This window comes from Cetorhinus maximus, chromosome 19 (genome assembly GCF_964194155.1).
Source record: "Cetorhinus maximus chromosome 19, sCetMax3.hap1.1, whole genome shotgun sequence".
NCBI lineage: Eukaryota > Metazoa > Chordata > Chondrichthyes > Lamniformes > Cetorhinidae > Cetorhinus > Cetorhinus maximus.
The window spans coordinates 35,319,806-35,328,008 of NC_135897.1; positions in this window are offsets into that span (position 1 = coordinate 35,319,806).

Consider the following 8,203-nt stretch of genomic DNA (forward strand, 5'->3'; position numbering starts at 1 on the left):
TTCTTTTGTACTTACGCTTCATCTGTATTGTTGCGGGATTGTTGCTCCGTTGAAATAATCCCTATGTAATTGTGGGACTGTGCAACATCTGGTGGATCCAGCATCTTCCTTACAAGTGACTGTCAACGTTGGTCAAAAGATAAATGTACTCAAGCACGTAAGGCTGCGCAATGATAAAGATCGTGTTAGGAGGCGCAAGAAGAGGCAGCAATGCTTAGTTGCATGGGCCAATGGAAGTGAACTTTGGTTAATTTCAGGGGTGCAATACATAAAGCAAAGGTACCCTGGGGACTGACACGCTGCGGGCGATGCTGACATCTAGGACATCTTGTCGCATCAGCGCTGTTGTGTTTCACCATTTGTGTCACTGTCCTGATTGATTACTTTCAGTCCTTCACTATTATATCTCTGAGAAATTCTCTTCATCGCCCACATTTTTTGTTTCACTTGCTTCTATGTTGCAGATGGCACCAACCCACACATCTGCATTGTTTACAACCCACATAGGCATGCCACTCACCTCCCATGTTCCCATTGGGGTCGGCAAGATTCCTAATATCCTTAAACTTTTCTGTTGTCCAAATTAGTGCGCACAATTTGCAAGTATAGAATTAAAGTAACTGAGTTACCCCAAATAAACTTTGTGAAGTATTTGGTATTGAAGACATTTTATTTTCTTTCCCATCCTTAAAGATAAAATGGGTCTTTTACGGACTTCAGTTTAGAAGTTTCAGTCTTGCGACACTACATGGAAGCAGTACCCAATATTACAGCTGAAGAATATTACAACATAAACCAAAGAATTTAAGAGAAGTTGTGACTCACCCAGAAAAGTTGAAATGTCTTTAAAACCAAATACATTACAAATGTGTTTTGGGGTAAACCTATTCTGCTTTAATTACAAATGCTAAATACAAGGATATATTTCTAGAGCACAATGGCTTTTAAGTTCTGACTTGTAATACTTGAAAAAAATATGTCAGTAAAACCACACCAAATATTTCTTTTTTACCAATAGTAATTATACTAAGTGAAAGATTTCACTTATGGTGCTGTGCAGCACAGAAACTTTGTCTTTGCCAAAAAATGGTTCACATTTTCTTTGATTGTGTTTCTTACTTGAATCTTTGTAGCTTTCTAATGTGGATTAATTAGTGTTTTAGCGTGTCTTAGACATTAAAACAAGTCTTGAGATAAAGAGTAACATTGGATAATGCCATGCTTCTCTGCAAAGGAGATATATAAACTTTTGTCCTTTTTAATTGAAAAATGAAAACAATAAGCATTTCAAAAGCAGATTTCTGGCAACAAGGGATGTGCTTGGCAATATCTAACTGCTGAAGATTAAACACAGAGTTCTAACTAAATGAACAGGCAGAGTCAATATGCAGTGGTTTCAGAAATGTCACTATACTTCAAAGTTTAATTGAATTGGAATTGAAGGGCAGCAGTCACAGGAGACAGAACAAAAATTATGTGTGCCTATCCCTGATTCTATTTGGTATTGATTTTGTTCAGATTGTGATTTGAATGTGAAAACTTGGAGTAATGTTGTGGTATTGTAAATACTGCTTTGTCCTTTGGAAACTGCAGGATAAAAAGCAGTCCAATTATTAACCCTTTTACTCAAGATCTGAAGGTGCACTTACATCAAGAGACTGTCAATGTGTGGGTCTCATGCAGCCAACAGCACTCCTAAATATAAGTGACTTTACCTACCTAGGTGTGGCAGCTGTGGAGGTGCATGTTCTTTTGGACCTCCAGACCTGATAAACAGCTTCCTCTTGTGACCTGGGAACATGCTGTGTTGTCCTGAGATTTCAGCATGCTTGCATCAGGTTACAAAAAAGTTTCATGACACAAGCAAGTTGATGCATGGGACTAGTTAAATATCAATATTTATAATTGTTGATCGGCTTCTGGTTTGGAAACCATTTTTTATAACATTTAATGTCAATGAAATTATTACACTGTCATTATTATGGAAAATATAATGATTCTGGATACTTCACATATGTGCAATGGGATAGCCTGTGCATGTATAAATGGCCCATGCACCCACGTGATCTCTAGTGTACCTCCAGGAGATTGACAGAAGATTTAGAAAAGGAAGGACATGCAGGGAATCAGTCTATCCAGATCCTAATGCACCCAGCTATAAGCATAGAAGTATTTTACTTTTATGTGCTGATGGATGGAGCAAACAATACTCATACACCTGTGTTGGCATCAGTCCAATGTTCCTTGTCCCAGGCTGTCTCTGTGAGGAGACACTGCATAAAAACCAGGCACTTCCTCCAGGATGAGGTACTCTTGTACATATCACAATAGCCAATTCAGAGTAACATTTGTAGAGGCTGAGAATAGCTACTCAACCAAGTGGCTGTGTCATACATGGAGATGAAAGCAGAAAATTGGAAGTAGTGGGAAAATAAGATTTCTAAAAAAAAGTTTACTTTCTCTGCGGAAGACGTTGTCTAATTCTGCAATACAGTACCTTGGACATTGGTAATATTCTAGTATCCTATCTAATGACCCTGTCTATCTTTGAATGCAGGCAATGAGCGTCAGCAGGCCATTCAACAAGGGTCAAATTTAATCTTATCCTCATCTAACATTAACAAACATGGGACAGAATTTTACACTCCGCCATGATGCGTTGGCAGACAGGCTGAGGGTGTAAAATTGGGCATAATGCCACAGGTACCATACCTGGGGCCTACCCGTCCGCTCCTGACTCACAGCAATTTCATGCCTGGTGAGGTGGCGTCAGCCCACCCACCCTTGGGCCAGTTGAGACCCTTAAGTGGTCAATTAATGCCATTTAAGAACATAAGAACATAAGAAATAGGAGCAGGTGTAGGCCATTCAGCCTCTCAAGCCTGCCCCGCCATTCAATAAGATCATGGCTGATCTGCCCCAGGCCTCAACTTCTCTTTCATGCCAGCTCCTCACAGCCCTCAACTCCCCGATATTGCAAAAATCTATCTACCTCCTCTTTAAATACTTTCAGTGATCTCGCCTCCACAACTCTCTAGGGTAGAGAATTCCAGACATTCACTACCCTCAGAGAGAAGAAATTCCTTCACATCTCAGTTTTAAATGAGTGTCCCCTTATTCTGTAACTATGTCCCCTAGTTCGAGATTCCCCCACTAATGGAACATCTTCTCAACACCTGCCCTGTCAAGCCCCTAAGAACCTTATACGTTTCAATAAGATCACCCCTCATTCTTCTAAACTCTAATAAATAAAGGCCTAGCCTGTTTAGCCATTCTTGATAAGTCAACCCCTTCATCCCAGGAATCAGCCTAGTGAATGTCTTTTGAATTGCCTCTAATGCCAGTATATCCTTTCTTAAATACAGGGACCAAAACTGTACACAGTGCTCCAGGTGCAGCCTCACCAACACCCTGTACAGTTGTAACAAGACTTCCCTATTTTTAAACTCCAACCCCCCAGCAATATAGGCCAAAATTCCATTTGGCTTCTTAATTACTAGCTGCACCTACATGCTAACTTTTTGTGTTTCATGCACTAAAACACCCAGATCCCTCTGTGCTGCACTTTTTTGGAGTCTTTCTCCATTTAAATAATAGTCTGCCTTTTGATTTTTCCTACCAAAGTGCATGACCTCACACTTTCCTACATTAAACTCCACCTGCCAAGTTTTTGCCCATTCACTCAACCTGTCTCTATCCCCTTGCAGATTCCTTATGTCCTCATCACAACATGCCCTCCCGTCTATTTTTGTATTGTCAGCAAATTTGGATACGTTACACTCTGCCCCCTCCTCCAAGTCATTAATACAGATAGTAAATGATTGTGGCCCTCGGACTAATCCTTGTGCCACTCCACTGGTTATGTCTTTCTAACCCGGAAAAAACCCATTAATCCCAACTCTCTGTCTTCTGTGTGTTAACCAATCCTCAATCCATGGCCTCTGCCCATCACCGCCACGATTTTTCCTGTGGTGGGTGGAGGCTGGAGCCAATGTGAAGCCTGCCAATTTTGTTCCTCAGGCTATTGGCGGGAAAGGGGGATGGTTCCTCCTTTATGGTTGGATTTGGCAGCCCATCAGAGGCCCCCCACAAGATCTGCCTCTCCCAGGGATTCCCTTCCCCCTTGGCCTACGCACCAGTCACACCCCTCTTTGCCCCCCTCACCAGGGCTCCCTAGCCTGGCCCTGCTGTAATCATCCCCCCCAAACTCCCTTGCCATCTGGATCTAGTGATGACCTCCATTGGGGTCTACCTGCCCTGCCAAGTGTTATATGGCTGTTACCCACAGCCTGCCAGACCATGGTGGGGGGAGGTGGGGGGTGCTCATTGCCGACTTTATGCTGGGGGCGTGGGTTCTGGAACCCCAGCGCAATGTAAAATCGTGCCCATGAAATTTCTAAACCTAAACCAGTCCATAGTGATTAAGAACAGGAAATTTAGCAGTTTCTATTTCTAACTCAGGGTCTGTAATCCAATTGTAAAGTTCCTGAAATTACTTAGCTCAGCACAGTACAGTGATTCAACCTGCGACTGTTCTTATCTGTATGGTTTGGCTACTCACTGTATATACTGGATGAAATGTTTGGCTAGAAAATATTTTCTTTATTACGAGGTAGCCAGCACTGTGGGTAAGTAGATATGTTGGGGGTTGGGGGTTGGGGCTTCTGCCATCCAGTTTCCTGTTTTCAGATGATGCAAAATCAAGGACAATGCAGGATGATGTATCAACAGAAAAGCTAACTGAAAGTGTTTTATTTCTGTTGTTTATTATCTTCTGTTTATCGCCTCCATTCATTCTACATAATGCACCATTTCTATCCAAGGTAGCAAGCAGATAATCTGCTCTCTATCACCACTGATTCTTCTGCATCAGCTGCTAAAGTTGTGTGAAAGTGCCCTGAGCCCATCTGATTTCCATTAATCCCTGTGAGAAGGTGTCTAACCTCCACTTAGCTCCTTCCTAAAACACTGCAGCTAGGGTTGGAATAAATGTGTAAGAAACTGCAAGTTTGTACTTGCATTCTGCTGCTCCGCACGCAAGACAGTGAAATGCCAACACTCTGTTCCTCTAGTTCAAAGGAAGCAGAATTTCCATAGCATATTTTAGATGATTTCTTGTTAAAGGCAGAATGAAAAGCATGTGGCCCCATTGCCACATCACAGAGAGGATAAATATGAATGTATTTCCTGGAGAAAATAACATTGCAACTGTGGTTAAATTATTTCATAGACACAATACACACATTGAAATACATAATTCATTTAGAGAATTCCCACATATAAACATTTGGGAGGAAGGCCCATGGATCTTAAGGGCATCCCCAGTGAAATTCTAACTGATACACCTACTGGTATCCTCAGGGTCTTTGTGTACTGATTTACTCAAAGTATTATGAGTGATTCCCTCATCTTTAAACATCACCAGCGTGGCTTTTCTGAACTCATTGGTAAGCTACTATAGGAAAGATAGTGTAATCACCTCTTTGTTTGCCATCTGTGGACTTTTCTCAGCTCTGGCCAAACTATACAAGCACATGGAGTTGGCCTCAATTGGCTCTTATTTGTATGTGGAGGTTTTTGTTATAAAGCCCTTGCAATTTAATTTGGACTAAAGGTCGCTTTAGAAATTAAAGTCTTTTGCAAAACTAGTACTGGCTAAATTTTTCCATGTGTTTATTATCTCCCATTCATAATGACAACAGTGATGGACAGTATCTTCACCCTCCATGCACCTTCTTTGTTTATATGTCAATTATTGTTTTGCAACCTTTAGTGGTCCATACACGTATCATATTTTAGGACAGAAACCTAAATCCTAACTGTTTTCATGCTTACATTTATAGATCCAAATGGATTTAGAAAGGAATTAAACTTATTGTCCCTTCAGGCTCTATTCTATAGCTACAAAAATGGCCTGGTGTATGACATAACAGTATGAATATAATTGGACATGCTGCATTCCCCTACCAAAAGAAAGTAGCAAGGATGCCCTCTGGAGGATAATTGATATGGAAATCTACCAACAGGAAAAGACCAGCTGGCCCATCGTGCCTGCCCCACACCATGATACCTGGAGCATAATAAGTAGATACTTCCTTACCTCCTGTAGCCATATAATCTCCTGGCAAAGAAAGAAAAAGCAGAGAAATGCTTTCAAAATTCCTCTCCGACCACCTGAGGTGATCAAAACCTCTCCAGGGCATATAACATTACTTGCAAAATTACGGTAATGATAGAAGGTCAGAATTGTTCTGATGCCGACATGTAGAAGGTTTTGGGGGTAAATTTTTGCCCTCCCTGTCTGGACAGTGATACAGTTGTACCTGCCCAATTTTAATTCTATTATTTTGGATGATCCTACCTGACAGATTATTACCAAGGCAAAGACAAAAAGTATCCCTTTCAATGCATTCCAAAAAAGAGCATGTTTATGGCCTTGCTACATACTGAGTGATTGTCCCCGTCCTGAAAAAGAAAGGGTGATACTGTTAATAGTTTGGATGATGTTAAGCAGGACATTTTGCACAAACTCAAATTAACATTCAGATATTAAGAGCCAGGGGTCCATATTCCTGTTTGCGCTACCAATTTCCACACCCTTATAGTTTCCCTGCAGCAAATCGAGGGTTACCTTTTAAAAGGCATCATGGCGACAATACTTTTTCTTAAAAGTCAGAAAAATGACGGCTTCACACAACAAAAGAAAAAGAGACCTGAAAATGCATATTTGTTTTCCAGCTTGCTAAGTAACGTGATTAAAATGTTGGAGGCACAGCAAAGGTGTCCCTATGCTCCCTGACAGCTGTCAGAGCTATTGAACAGCACCATGCAGCTGAGGAAAGCTTTATTGGTAAACTGTTCCATTGTGTCATGGAGGTAATTTCTCTATTTCACCCAAGCATCTGTTGCCATATTTGTGGCCGTTTTTCTTTCAGCATTGACAGCAGCAAAGATTTTGTGACATAGGCAATAGTTTTTTTTAAAATATAAATAAGAACATGTGGTCCATGAATTTTTTCTCTCAGTTAAATGGTTGCTTTTGTCTGAGAGCAAATGAAGTAGAAAATACATTATTCAATGGGTGTCTGCAGCTAAGAGTGGTTGGGGTTTTCCCTGTAGTATTACAGTCCTCAAACAACTCATTTCATATGCAGGCTAGGGCCAGAGCACCATTTTTTGATTTTTTTTCTCTGCAGCAAAACACATTTATATCCGATTTTTATTTACCTGTGCAATATTTTACTGCAGACAGTAAGTGAAAGAACGTTTGACTTTAGAGCCAAGGTGAGATTCAGAAAGCACATTTTTTCCATGACTTTGGTTGTTAAAAATTATGCCTTAAGGGATGTTAAATATAATTCAAAATCATCATGTTTCTTGAATCGATCACTTAGAACTGCAAGTATTCTTTTATTAGCGAATGCAATAGATATTTTTCATACAGTGAGGTCCAATGAACAGTAACATATTGAATGATAAATTAATCTGTTATTGGTAGTGTTGATTAAGGAAATAATGTTGACTAGGGCTCTCGATGACTCTGAGCAATGCTTTGGGATCTTTAATATCCACCTGAAATGCCAGAACAGGCAGATTGGCCCATGATCCAAGGTTGAATCTGAAAGCTGGCACCTCCCACAATGCAACAATCCCTCAATTTAGATGCAATGATGAAGGAACACTCGGATCTGCAATATCGAATGGGAAGAACAGCTGAAATTAATAAAAAGAAGCTTGACGGATCAGCAAGTAATTTTAAATTACTTAATGGTGCTTTGTAGGTGAATTTTCTTAGGGCTTCCTCTGCTCTAGGGCCAAAGCCCTGTTTACGCATGCAAACTTGATTTCCACTGAACCTCTGTTTTAATGGGGAAGCAGGAAAATCCCTGAGGAAATTCACCCCTTTTTTCTCTCAGACTGTGGCCGTTTTGCCACAGTTTGTACTCACTGGATATGATTTCTGCTGGCATTACTTTAATCACATTTTTGGGAATACATGAACACGTCTAATTTAAAATCCTTGGCAGGCACGTCAGTGATCTTCCAAGGTTACTTCAGCTCTTCTTGTTCTTAGGCAGTCCCTCAGGATCAAGAATGACCTGCTTCCACTCCAGTTCAATAGATTCTGAGATGTCTGATAAGTCCAATGTGCGATCTGCAGACTCTGCCACATGCAGGGCAGGTTGGGTACATGAATTGTTTG